Here is a 13,768-nt window from a genome sequence, read left to right on the forward strand (position 1 = left end):
TCCCGCATAAAATGAAACCGAATATCGATGTGCTTCGTTCATGCATGGTAGACTTGGTTCTTTGCCAAATGAATAGCACTCTGGCTATCACAAAACACAACAATGTGCTTCTGAACAACTCCCAAATTTTCAAGTAAATCCTGCAACCAAATAGTTTCCTTAACAGCCTCTGAAGCTGCCATGTACTCTACTTCTGTTGTAGACAAGGCAATGGTAGACTATATGGTAGATCTCCAACTCACTAAACCATTAACAAATGTAAAAACATATCTAGTAGTTGATCGACGTTTACCCAAATCACATGCAAAATCAGAATCTACATATCCAACAATACGTTGATCAATAATATTATTTTTTTTAAATACTATACCAACATCAATCGTATTCATAATATATCTCAAAATCCATTTCACAGCTTACCAATGTCCTTTACCCGGATTATGCATATACCTGCTCACCATACTAATAGCTTGTGAAATATCAGGTCTAGTACAAATCATTGCATACATCAGACTACCAACAACACTTGCATAAGGAACCTGTGACATATACTTACGTTCCTCATCTGATTTAGGAGATAAGCCGCACTAAGTTTGAAATGAGGAGCAAGAGGAGTGCTTACTGGTTTTGACTACTCAGACATGCCAAAACTCTGTACTACCTTCTTCAAATATTGTTTCTGAGACAAACTAATTCTTCCTCTCATTCTATCTATTCGAATTTCCATGTCAAGTATCTTCTTTGCTTCACCGAGATCTTTCATCTCAAACTTTTGATTTAACTGACTTTTTAACTTGTTGATTTCTTCCTTATTCTTTGAAGCTATCAACATATCATCAACATATAAGAGTAAATATATAAAAAATTCATTTTGTAGTCTGCGAAAATAAACACAATGATTAGGTTTATTTATTTTTTTATGTACTTCTGACCTATCATAAACTGATGAAATCGTTTGTACCACTGTCTTGGAGACTGTTTTAAACCATACAACGATTTACCCAGTTTACATATCCAATTTTATTATCCATCTGGCTGAGTCATATAGATTTCTTCTTCCAAATCATCATGTAAAAGTGCAGTTTTTACATCGAACTGAACTAGTTCAAGATCAAATTGTGCTACCAAACCAAAGACAACAAAATTCGAATGGAAGAATATTTAACAACTAGAGAAAATACCTCATTATAATCAATGTCTTCCTTCTGTGAGTAGCCCTTAGCTACCAATCTAGCTTTTAAGCGAACATTATTTGCATTTGGAAATCCTTTTTTCTTTACATAAACCCATTTGTAACCAATTGTTTTCCTACCATTAGGCAACTAGGCTAGCTCCCAATTCTGATTCTGATGAAGAGACTGCATTTCTTCATCCATTGCTCTTTACTGTTTGTTTGATTCAGACTTCCTCATTGCTTCTTTGAAAGTGTAAGGAACATTATCATCCATAACTGGAAGTGCATAGGCCACCATATCAGTATACCGAGCAGGTTTTCGAATTTCTCATCTTGGCCTCTGAGAAATAATTGATTTTTGTTGCTGTGAAGATTCTCAAATTGAAATATCCTCTTTTTGTACGCTATTCCACACCGTAACTAAAGAGTTACCTTGTGTAGTCTCATTTCTCACTGGGTTTCCCAAAATTGTCTCAACCTCCACTTGTTGTTGAGTACCACTGGTCTTCTCTTCAACTCATGACTCCTTACGTATTGTTTTCTTCACCATCGCAAGTTCATCAAAAGTCACAACCCAGCTTAAAATCATTTTTTTCGTCTCTAGACACCAAAGACGATACCCTTTGACTCCTACACTTATCCCCAAGAATATTATTTTTTTGGCTCTTGGATCCAACTTAGATTCTTTAACATGATAATAAGTCATAGTACCAAATACATGTAAAGAATCATAATCATTAGCAGGCTTTCCAGACCATACCTCTTAGGGCGTTTTTCCCCCTATTACAGATGATGGTAGACGATTGATGAGATGACACGCATATCAAACAGTCTCAGCCCAAAACCTTTTGTCTAACCCAACATTAGACAACATACATCGAACTTTCTCCAGCAAAGTCCGATTCTTACGCTCTGCCACCCTATTTTATTGTGGTGTATCTCGAACTGTGAAGTGTCGAGCAATACCTTCATCTTGACATACCTTCATAAACGGGTCACTCGTGTATTCACCCCCATTATTTGATCTAAGTCGTTTAATCTTTCTGCCAGTTTGAGTTTTAACTAATTTTTTCCACTTAAGGAAAATATCACACACCTCATTTTTATGCTTCATAGAATACACCTAAACTCTTCTGGAAAAATCATCAACAAAAGTGACAAAATAATGCATACCACCTAACGAAGCCGTTTTTGTGGGCCCCCATACATCTATATGGATGTAGTCTAAAATGCCTTCAGTCTGGTGGATTACTGTGCCAAATTTTACTCTAGTTTGTTTTCCTAGAATGCAATGCTTACAAAATTCAAGTTTGCACACCTTTGCATACTTTAACAAACCTTGCTTAACTAATTGTTGTAAATATTTTTCTCCTACATGTGCTAATCGCATATGTCATAATCTGGTTGTATCTGAATCTGTATCTTTCTGAGAAACAACAACTGCTGAGCCAATAATTGTACTACCTTGTAAATAATACAAGTTATTTTTCTTTATTCCTTTCATCAGCACTAGCACACCTGATTTTGTAGTAATTGGGAAAAAAAATTTAAAAAATAATAAAATAAAATTAATTAATTAAATTAACAAGTAAAATGAATAGTATGATAAGGAACAAATATATATATATATATATATATATAAATATTAAAGCATGTATATATATATATATATATGTGTGTGTGTGTGTGTGTGTCTATATATATATATATAAGTAAGTTATTATGATATGCATTTAATATATAGGTTAAAGCTATATATATATATATATAAAATAACACAAGCTTCTTCAAGAAGCTTTGAAAGTCAAAATCCAAATTGAATTGAATTTTTGTGTGCGTGAGTGCACTCTCTCTCTCTTATCTTTCTTTCTCTCCTACGACTCTCTCCCTCTTCGATTTCGGGCTAGTTTTATGCCGGATCGACAAACCGAAGCCACCACGACGCTCCTAGCAAAGTTCTTTACAAGTCTGCCAAAGCGAATCGTCAGCGAAACGAAGTTGGATTTCATCCCAAATCCAAGGTAAGGCTTTATATTCAATATTTGGATTTTTGACAGTTGAAAAAAGTGATATACGCGTAAAAATACTGAACTTTAATACTGAAAATTTTCAGTTCCAGGGTGTTGATTGGGAATGTTGGGAATCATCCCTAAGTTGAGGTTAGACTTTTTAAGTCGAATTTGACTTAGTGGTAGTTATAGAAAATGTTGTATGTACGAAAATATTAAACTTTAATTATGCGAGTTTTCATTTTCAGGGTGTTGAGTTGAGAACCTTGTGGGTACAGGGCAGATTTTCTTATGGACTTTTCAGGAATCAGGTAAGGGGATAAACTAAGCTAGTTTTGTTTTGAGAAAATGCATGTATATATATGTAGCATCTGGTTTTAGGAAAAATAAATATATTTATATATATGATTTATATTTGGAAAATACTGTTTAAATGATGATATGTTGAATACGTGGAAAATTTGTTTAGTGTGGCATGAGTATAAAAATGTTGTGAAATACTGTTTTCTGGGAATGGGGACGATATGGATTTCTATGATGGAAAACCAGAGTACGGGCCGAGATATTTATATATATATATATATATATATATATATATATATGTGATTTGCTGGCTTACGGGCCGTGCTATGTGGATATGTTTGCCTGCGTACAGGCCGTGCTATGTGGATGAGATTCGCCAGCGTACGGGCTGTGCTACGTGATTTGCCGGTGTACGGGCCGAGCTATGTGATTTGCCAGTATACGAGCTGGGCTATGTGATTTGCCGGCGTACGGGCCGAACTATGATAAAATGTGTAGTTCTGGCGTACGGGCCGATGATTTTTATGAAATATGTATATGTGAAAAATGATATGATTGATTTGATAATTATTGATATGAGATATCCATGTATCACGATTTTAGTATATGTATATGATATCAGAACCTGGTTGCCTTGGTCTAGGCTAGCACTTACACGGTACATTGCTATGTGTCCGTGGTCCTCGTGATCATGATATCTGTATTAAAGCCGCTGTACGGAGTGGTGTGAGATTGGATGGTCGATGTGGTTATTTTCAAGAAGTGTGCTGTTATCGCCCCTGGTGTACGGACCAGTCTGGGTAGACCTATCGGACCTACAGACTACTGTTTGACTTGGCAGTGGTCGGCCAACCATTGTCAGGTCCCGCCTTCGGGCCACACAACCTAGTCATGTGGGGGTAATACATGACAACAGCCAACTAACCTACCAGGATTGTTTTATGTTATTATTAGTGTATGAGATGAGATATGTTTATGAAAATGCAGTATATTTTGCTATGTGTTGATATATGTATGTTTTCCCAGATTTGATAAACAGTATTGAATATGTTATGTATGGTATATGTAGAACACATAATACTCATGTTGCCACACACTGGTATTAGTTTATTTCCCTTATTGAGAGGTGTCTCACCCCTAAATCTTATTAACTTTTCAGGAGCCCCGGATAAGAGAGCGGGAAAAGTCCCGCTGATATAGTAAGGTTTATCTACCCTTTTTGAAGGGTAAGTTTTGTAGGGACAGTTAGATTTTGTGGGAAATGTCCCTAGGTTTTATTTTTGGGATGTATATATGAAAATACAGTGATTGTAGTAACTCTGGTATATTGTGGTATATGGTATTGAGATGTACATGTTTGTATATTTTCTGCTGCTAGGGCATCTACTTTATGCTTTGATATATCCCTGGTGCCCACGGGCTCAGGTGGATTGTGACCTGCTGAGCTGGAATGTATGATGTGATGATAATTTATTTATTAAAAAAAAATATGTGAAAAAGGAGCAGGTCGTTACAGATTTAATCTTTAAGGTTCCATCTTTCAAAGTGATAGTGAACCTTTAGATTCTAAGGCACCCAATGAAATCAGATTCTTCTTTAGGCTTAGAACATACCTAATATTAGTCAAGGTCTTAATAGTTCCATAGTGACATTTCAACTGTATTGATCCTATTCCAGTTGTTTTACAAGTATTGTCATTTCCCATAAAAACAACTCCACCATCTAATTCTGCAAAATTAAAAAACCATTCCCTATTGGGACACATGTGATAGGAACAACCAGAATCCAAAATCCACTCACCAAAATAATGTGACGAAGATGTTCCAATAAGAGAAAAATTTGACTCACTTTCATCATCATTGGCTATATTGGCATTAGAATGTGCTTTGCCTTTATTATTCTACTGTAATTTTGGGCAATCTTTCTTCCAATGCCCTCTCTCGCGATAAAATGTGCATTCATCTTTAGCAGGTCTCCCACGAGATTTACTCTTCTCGTGAGATTTACTCTTCCTTCCAGGCATATGACTCTGAGAATGTCCCCTTATTGTTAGTGCTTCTGTTGTTTCCTTATGGACCCTCTGATCCTTCTTTCTACATTTAGTACTAATCAATGTAGTACAAACAGCATCATAAGTAACTTTTTCTTTCCCATACAATAAACTGGTAGTCAAGTGTTCATACTCATCAGAGAGAGAATTCATTAACAATATGACTTTATCCTCATCTTTCACCTTTTCTTCCAAATTTAACAAATCGACCAAAATTTTATTGAAAGCATTTATATGGTCATTAATCGAAATACCTGGTTTATACTGGAAGCGAAATAATTTATTTTTCAAATAGAGCCTATTTTCTAGACTTTTGGTCATAAATGTATCTTCCAATGTATTCCACAATTTCTTTGCATACAACTTCCTCATAACACAATATTTATGATTTTTAGCAAGAAACAGACGAATCGTACCACATGCCTGACGATTGATCTTTTCCCAATCTCTATCACCCATATCTACTGGTTTATCATCCAAAGCAATATCTAGTTCTTGCTGATACAAGATGTCCATCACCTCACATTGTCACATACCAAAATTATTGGTACCATCAAATTTCTCCACCTCAAACCGAGCATTAGCCATCTTCTTCGATGATGATGTAAAAGCCGAAGGGGTTGGAGTTCGTGTGGACAGAGTTTCTTCTACTACTGCACTAGTTTCTACAATTTTCTATATATTCAATAGCAACCAACAAAACAAAAGGCTTAAGATGAATAATACGTACCTACTGTGTCTACTCTGTTTTATCCTATGAAAGTCCATTATAATCAGGCCGACCTCCAGGGAGCGACTGAGCCGCAATTGTCTCAAAGCACTCGCTTGGACAAAGTCTTTTTTAGGCATCAAACGTGAAATCAAGGATCCTAACAGAAGAACACCTCCGTATCGACACTATTCAACCTAGCTCTGATACCAATTGTTGTGTCGAGCACCCCATTTGTGTCAAACACTAATATTACAACTATTGCTATTGAATATATAAGAAACTCAAGTAATGTAGAAACTAATAATAAAACTATAAAAAGAACAAGATGAGAAATTAACGAGGTTCAATATAGAATTACCTACGTCCTCAGGCGCCGATGATCAATCCACTACTTCTTAACAAAGTACAACTTTGAGGTGTGTTTTACAAATGAAGAGTTGAGTTATTTAAATAGTTTCAACCTCAAGTCCAAAAAATGCTTCTCTCCAATGTGGGACAAATAATATAAAAATTCAAAACAACTTTTTATACTAATGTAGAACTATTCTACCAATGTGGGACAAAAAACAACAGATTGGGTCGGTGATAAAGATACCAGATTGCCTCATACAATTGGATATTCACAAATCTTCAATTGTTATGATTCTCAACAAATTTTCTTAATATAAATTTAATATGATATCATGCATTTGTCAGTGATGTAATTTACGAGAGTTTCAATAGTAGAAGTTGTAAGAACCCGAATCGTGATATATGGATTAATTATGTTAAAGAAGGGTAAAAATGGAAGCTCAGCCGGCTTCATCGACGAGGCCAGACTTCATCGATGAAGGCTTTGTATATCTCGTCGACGAAATTCAGAAGCTCATCGATGAGGAGAAGCCGAGGAATCTTGGGAAATTGGTGTGCTCAGGCTCGTTGACGAGGTTACAGCCTCGTCGACGAGATGTATTCAGTGCCTCGTCGACGAGGTCGCCATTCGTCGATGAGGATGGCTGAGTCAAAGGTGCTATAAATATCTGTTTCATTACTTCCAAGTTAAGAAAACTCAAGAATATCGTCTCCCTCTCTCTCTAGAACTTGAAGAATTTTCTTTCTCTCAATTTCTTCGCTTTCTTCGCCTGATTCGTAAATCCAATGTTACCGCATAGATCAGGGCGACTTTCTCTTCGTAAATAGTGGATCGAAATCTAGTTTTTGGATTTTCAGGTTTTGGGCTAAAATTAGGGTAAGACTCGGTTTTCGTTTCTGTTTCGGAATATATATAGTAGTACGCATTGTAAGCATGTATTGTACTGTGGTTTATAGGTTTCGAAGTCTCGGTTCATAGTTTTGGGGACCGTAGAGTTCATAGTTGGAATTCGGGTTAAGGTAAGGAGATTCAATAGGATCGGTAAGCTTGTAAGCTACGATCGTATGTATGTTTTGGTAACTTATTTTGGGAAATCTATCGGGTAAAATACAGGATTTTTAGGTTACAGTTTTTAGGAAAATTAGGGATTTTGGGTATGATCTCTGCTTTGTTTGGAAAACCGTTCGTTTTGATTAAATTATATTATTGAGATGATTGTTATCTATATTTGTATAAATTGTATACTTAAATTGGAAAACGATATGATTTGCCATAAACCAAATAAGTGTGGAATGTATGGTTATATGTAATTGTTCTAGGTGTTTGTAAAATAGCTAGTGGCGGCTAATTACCATATGTTGATATGTATAGGAGTGTGAGCTCCAAAATGATTCCAGGTTTTGTGAAATCAGCTAGTGATGACTAATTAGTGTACACCGAAACAACTATGTGGCAGCTAATTACTGTACGCTGCATCATATATCGGTGTCAAAACCGTGGGAGAGAGTGTCCGGCTCTATATCCGAGGGTGTGAAATATCACTACGTATCCTGGCTGGCCACCGAGGGTTGTGAGCTACACTGTATGGCAATGTGATCACTGTGAAGTTTCGGGTTTCATGGAGTAGTTGCGTGTTGGCAATGTAATCGCTGTGAAACTTCGGATTCATGGAGTAATTGCATACTAGTGTGAGCTACATCGGATTAGCAATGTAATCATTGTGAAGCTTTGAGTTTCATAACATAGTTGCGTATTAGTGTGATGACATTGACCGTATGTTTTGGGTATCGTATGTACTGGATTGGATTTGTGAAAATACTAGAACTGTATAAAACTATATGAAATGTTTTGAATTGTATCATATTGTATAGTGTTATGTTTTACGTAAAATAATACTGGTATGCCACACACTGATATAACCTATTTTCTTCCTTACTGAAAGGTGTCTCACCCCGAATGTATGCACAAATATTTTACAGGTCCTTCAGGTAGCCATAACTAGCATCCTAGCATTGGGAGGTGGGGGTGTCGTTAGCTGCTGTTAGTACGAGTTTTTGTACTTAGGTTGTTGGGATGGTTTTGTAGACAACTGGAGTATATTTTGTAATTATGGGAATGTATATCCTAACTTTGTATAGACTCTAGTATGGTTACTGTACATATATAGAAAGGTCGTATTCCGCTGTGTATCTAATGAGTATAGATGTGTATGTTTATATTTTAAGGGCATCCGCGTACCTCACCGGATCAGACCCTCTTATTGTATTATATCATGTATGCTTTAATTGACAAAGAGACATGTTAGGTTATTAGATTCACACCTGGTCCCAGCTGCGAACTCGGGGCGTAACAGAAGTTGTAATTATGAAAACGAAACATTGCTTAGTAGTATAATGTCATAATTAGTTAATTAGGGGATGTGGACATCTATAACGGATTAAATCAAATGTTAAGTACACCTAAAGGGCGATGATTGAATGCACTTGGGAGTTGGAACCCTACACACAACAACACGTCCCATTGCACCGGGCCGGCCAGCAAGGGAACCGTTCTACCGCCTGCCCTGCCTAAGATGAAATGACAAACCAACCAACAGCGCAAATCATATCATTCCTGCGATTGATTAACTTTACTTGTGCACAAAGTTTAAATTAAACAAATTAAGAACATTGAACTTATCCCTCCTCTTCACGTGGCATGTTTATTTCACTTTGGAGCGACGCCTTTTTAACCCCAAGATGTTCATAGCCAAAAGTGCAGCAACTCCAACTTGCCCGAGAATTCAGTAGACAGTAGGACGTGTCCGATTGAGGAAAGCAGTGATGTGACGTGTGAGGCGTGTTGGCGAGCTGCACTGGGATGAAGTTCCTTACTGTTGGGGGATTAGTCAATGAACAAACGATGATACGTCAAGGTCATGAAGAAGCAACCTAGAGAGAAGGCATACGCTGTAGAGAATTTAGAGTCCATTAAAAGTGAGACAGTGAAAGGAGGGAAGGGTGAGGATTTGGGGCAGGCAAGGATGAGGAAAGACACTCCAAATAAATCTACTCGTTTTTTGCTGCCCAAATTTACTGATAATCCTCACTTATACCGGAAGAAAATCGTGATTACAAACAAATCATCAAAGATTTACAAATAAACTAGTAAAATCATTCATTGAAAGGGAAGGGTGAGGATTTGGGGCAGGCAAAGATGAGGAAAGACCACTCCAAATAAATCTACTCATTTTTTGCTGTCCAAATTTATTGATAACCCTCACTTATGTCGAAAGAAAATCGTGATTACAAATAAATCATCAAAGATTTACAAATAAACTAGCAAAATCATTCCAGACAATAAGATCAAAACAAGTCTAATAAAATTCGTACAAAAAATTAACTAAAACAAACTAAATAAGACTATATGAATCAAAACAAAGTAAAACAAATGTTTTGTGATTGATTGAAAGAACTTTTAAAAAGAAATTAATGAAAATGAGCTAAATTAAATATCTTAAAAATTTTTGCGGTCTTTGTGAAAAAATAAAAGTGATTAGGAAGAAATTAAATGTTTGGTAAAAACAATGGTGAGGTGACCGGAGAAGTAAAAATATTTATAATGATAAAAATAAATGGCATTTTAAGAAATATAATAAATTTATGGCATTTTATTTCTTTAGTTTTTAGTAAAATTTGACAAAAGTAGCCTTGTCCTTTTCTCCATAGCACGTGGAGCTATGTTGGGTTTCATTCACTTCTTCTTGTTGGGTTTCAATCACTTGCTGGGATTCATATTTTAGCCTCATCATATGCATCAAAGTGTATATTGTAAAATTGGCACTAGTTACTAAAAATCTCCTCGATTAAAGTTTGCTGAATTCAATGACTTTGATGCTAACCATAGAATTCCTACCACATAGTTTAAGATTTATTTTCTCACATAGATGTTTTATTAAATGCAACAAATAGGGCATAAATTCATGTTTTTTTTTATAAACTTAGAGATTATGTTTTAAATTAAAAATTAATAAAATAAAATGTTTTATGTGCAACACACATGTTTCCACTACTACATGTAAATATATATATAGTAAATTAGTGAATAAAAATTATTATATAAGTTATAAGTCTTTGATTTTTAAAAATTTGTAATTGTATATTTTTAAAAAAATTCCATTTTTAATGATCTTTTATATACAAAAAATTAATAAAAATAAATTTCTTTTTTTCTCTCTCTCTCTTTTCCTCAAATGAAATTCATGATCTAATGTAATATAAAATTATATTAAAATTTATCCAAATATACCCAAATCCAAATCTAAAGTCTAAAATCTATGCTCTCAAACGCAACATGACTCTACATTTGAAAACATAGATTTCACTTATTGAATTTGAATTTATATGGATTTGAAAAATTATAATATAAAATTATATTGAGTTTATTCGAAATTCAAATCAAAGTCCTGAAATCCATACTTCCAAACACTAATTTAGGAAAATTTATTTTTGTATTTGGTTAAAGAGAAAACCAAACTTATATGTCCTTACAATATTTTAGTTCCCTTTCAAAGGAAATGAAAAAAAAAAAAAAAAGTTAAATAATTTATCTCCTCATCCCATTGACAACTAGCACTTCATTAAACTCCCACAGAAATATTTGAATCATGGAGGAGTGGCGCAGAAGGCTCAACCTTTTTCTACATTCATTACCGATTTACCATCCTCCAAAACCTTGCACAAAGCAATTGAAAAGAAAGCTAACACACAATTATTATGTGGAAAACATGCAAATATATTGAACAAATGTACAACAGGAATCAAATAAAAGAGAAAATTGTGATTTTCAATTGCAATAATTCAAAGTTCACATAAGAAAGGAACATAGATTTCAAACTTTAAATTTAAATTTTGATAAATTTGAATCAAATTTAACTTAATTTTATAGCACATTTTGTTTAAATTTACACAGATCTAAATCAAAGACTCCTCCCAAAATACTTTAAGTTCCTTTAAGATTTGCCATAATTAAACAGACATCTTCCTTTACCCCAGCAAGCAAAAGTCTTCGCACTTAAAATCTTTAAATAGCACTGAATCATTCGCCGTGGAAACTAGAAACTTCAGTTTTGCAATGAGACTCATTATTTCTTCTTCTTCTTCTTCTCCTTCGTCATGGATGTCAAGTCAAGCTTTTTGTTTTTAAATGGTGGCTGGGTAGAGGTGGGTGGTCATGAAAAATTCATGTTTTATAGTTTGTTCTTATGAATGCCTAGAAAAATGTGACCTATATATCTGATCCAAGGCCTCATTTATTTGCTGAAATTCAACAATTTCATTCATTTAATTTGTATTTTAAGAAAATTAAGAGCCGATGAGACATGCTTTACCATATTTTGTAAAATGTAATTATTGGATTATGTGTTTCTAATTTATTAAACGCAAAAAAGGGGTCACCCTCTTAGATATTTGAGGTTGGATTAAGATTTTGTTGAGAGAAAGGAAAGAAAAAGAAAGGAAAAAAAAATTACCTGTATTTTCTTTTCACATTAAAGAGTATTAAAAATAAAATTTTGATGTAATATGATTGGAAAGTTAAAAAAATCAAATGTTAATGATGTGTAAAATCAAAATTTTATTTATTAATTTACTATATATTTTACTTTCCTTCTTATTTTTCTTGATAATTAAACATAAAAAAATAAAAGAAAAAGAATTCTTTCATAGTTTTCTTTTCTTTTTCTCATATTTTTCAGTTTCCAAGCTGTACCTTCTTCCAAACATGTCACATATCAATACTTTTTTAATTAACACACAACATCAAAACAATAAATTTATTAATTAAGGTTTCGTTTGGATTAAGAATTTTGGTTGGGAAAAAATTAAGGAAAATAAAAATGAACTCATTTTTCACTATATTTTCTCTCTATACCAAACACTACTAAATAAAAATTTGTTGTAATATGATTAAAAATTAAGAAAAATCAAGCACTAATGATGCATAAAATCAAATTTTTATTCATTGATTTGGAATAATTTTTATTTTCCGTCTCACTTTCCTTGATAGTCAAATATAAAAAAGCAAATTCTTTCATATTTTTCTTTCTTTTCTCTAGCATTTTCCAAGTTCCAAACGGAAGATAATAGTGTCAAAACTCTGGAATTCCTTGGGAGTAGAAAAGTCTACTTTGCATCACTTAAGAAAAGTTATTGCATTTAACTTATTTTTAATTCCTGTCACTCATTTGTGGATGATCGGAATAGACACAAACAACATACAGGAAAATACATACTATTCAAAGTTAAAATCCAAATTCCATCCAGTGCAAAGTAAGAATTTAAAGTCTAAAAAAGTAATAATAGGAAATTTTCATTTTTTTATAAAAAAAAAATTAAAAATAAGAATTATGCAACATTTTTTAAGTATTTGAAAATTTGAAAAATAAAAGTATTTCCATAAGTAAAAAATGTCAATCTTTTTTATTGTTATTTATTTTATATAAATATTATAAAAATTTTATTTTATAATTTTTAAAATATTAAAATAAAAAATGAAAAAAGTTTTCCATAACCCTAGAATGCTCATGTGCGCCCTCATGTCCCACGCAGAGGTGGGTGAGCCGTTGGGATTCAATTGTTTAATAAAATAATTAAATTTAACTGTGGTTTCCCAAAACAAAGCTGGAATAGCTCAGTTGGCTAGAGCGTGTGGCTGTTAACCACAAGGTCGGAGGTTCAAGCCCTCCTTCTAGCGGATTTTGTCATTTTCTTAACTAATAGATATGAATAAGTTTATTATAATTTTTACAAAGACATAATTACTTAAGCCTCCACTTTAATAGCTTCCTCATGGTAATCTGTGGATATATTCCCTCACCAAAGTAAGGTTAAAAAAAAATTAGCATGATATGGGGAGGCTTGTTGTGTAATATTTGTCTTTTTAAATGTACTTGTAAATTCTAAGAAATATGAAATCTCATAAACTATAACTCATAAAGGTACTTCCAAAAATATTTTTTTGAAGGTAAAATGTATAATTCACTAACTACAAAAAATAACACACATTAGTACAAAGTATTTTTTATAAAGAGGAGATTGTCTCTATATGTATCTTTTATGCATGTTGCCTAGACAATACCACTCCTAACAAAAAATTTTGAATACAAACAACTAACATAATTGAGATTTGC

At 33.6% G+C, this 13,768-nt stretch overlaps 1 non-coding gene across 1 annotated transcript; it reads left to right on the forward strand.

Annotated features, from left to right (window-relative positions):
• Window positions 1-13,258: 13,258 nt before the first annotated feature.
• Window positions 13,259-13,332, forward strand: TRNAN-GUU (transfer RNA asparagine (anticodon GUU)). The gene has a single exon. It is a non-coding gene; the product is annotated as a tRNA-Asn (tRNA).
• Window positions 13,333-13,768: the final 436 nt, after the last annotated feature.

This window comes from Malania oleifera, chromosome 1 (genome assembly GCF_029873635.1).
Source record: "Malania oleifera isolate guangnan ecotype guangnan chromosome 1, ASM2987363v1, whole genome shotgun sequence".
NCBI classification, from domain to species: Eukaryota; Viridiplantae; Streptophyta; class Magnoliopsida; order Santalales; family Ximeniaceae; genus Malania; species Malania oleifera.